The sequence below is a fragment of the Octodon degus genome, unplaced genomic scaffold (assembly GCF_000260255.1).
Source record: "Octodon degus isolate 3935 unplaced genomic scaffold, OctDeg1.0 scaffold00046, whole genome shotgun sequence".
Lineage (NCBI taxonomy): Eukaryota > Metazoa > Chordata > Mammalia > Rodentia > Octodontidae > Octodon > Octodon degus.
This window is the reverse complement of record NW_004524622.1, coordinates 10581292-10582176: the sequence shown is the minus strand read 5'-3', so window position 1 is coordinate 10582176 and position 885 is coordinate 10581292. Positions and strand designations below refer to the sequence as shown.

The window sequence follows — 885 nt, the reverse complement described above, 5'->3', positions numbered from 1 at the left end:
AATAAGGAAGTCAGCTGAGATGTACAAAGAATGGCATGCTGCTCAAGGTGTGGTGCTCAGGCAGCAGACGACCTACGATATATTTGTAATTTATAAATATAGAATTTGAAAATGTTTAGAAATATTTGTAGGAGGCGGATGCTGGGGGCTCAAGAACCGAGCAGAGCTGGTTGAGCCCTCAAAGTCCTACAACGCACGGTCGCGGGTTCGGGGTTTATTGACTGAATTCCGCTGGCGCAGAGCCTCTGTAGAGAGACTGCGAGAGATGGAAACGGACAAACCGGTTCACTTAGAGCTGCTGAACAGGATGCCCTCTGAAGTGTAAGAACTCGTCCTGGACAACTGCCGGTCGAACGACAGCAACATCCAAGACCTCACAGATGAATTTGAAGAACTGGAGTTCTTAAGTACAATCAGCATTGGCCTCACCTCAGCTGCGAACTTAACCAAAGTTAAACTCAAGAAGCTTGAACTAAGTGGTAACAGAATCTCAGGCGGTCTGGAACTATTGGCAAGAGAAGTGTCCGAATCTTACGCATCTAAATTTAAGAGGCAACAAAATTAAAGACCTTAGCACAATAGAGCCCCTGAAGAAGTTAGGGAACCTCAAGAGCTTAGACCTTTGCAACTGCGAGGTGACCAACCTGCACGACCACGGAGAAGATGTGTTCAAGCTCCCCCCGCACCTCATGTGCCTTGGCGGCTACGACCGGCGACAAGAAGGCGCTGGACTCGGACGCGAGGGCTGCGTGGAGGGCCTGGAGGAGGAGGAGGAGGACGACGACGACGATGAGGAGGAGGAAGGGGAAGAGGAGCACGTGAGCGGAGAGGAGGAGGAGGGGGAGGAGGAGGAGGAAGATGGAGAGGGTGGTGAGGAAGAACAGG

At 51.3% G+C, this 885-nt stretch overlaps 1 protein-coding gene and 1 pseudogene across 1 annotated transcript in view; both read left to right on the top strand.

The window, feature by feature from the left end:
• The first annotated feature begins 265 nt into the window (after window positions 1–265).
• The window catches only part of LOC101565757, an 853-nt pseudogene continuing 233 nt past the window's right edge, over window positions 266–885 (top strand).
• The window catches only part of Rpp30 (ribonuclease P/MRP subunit p30), a gene marked incomplete at its 3' end in the record, with an annotated part of 33817 nt that continues 33714 nt past the window's right edge, over window positions 783–885 (top strand). The window contains exon 1 of the mRNA XM_004632099.2: window positions 783–818. The remainder of the gene's footprint in view (window positions 819–885) is intronic.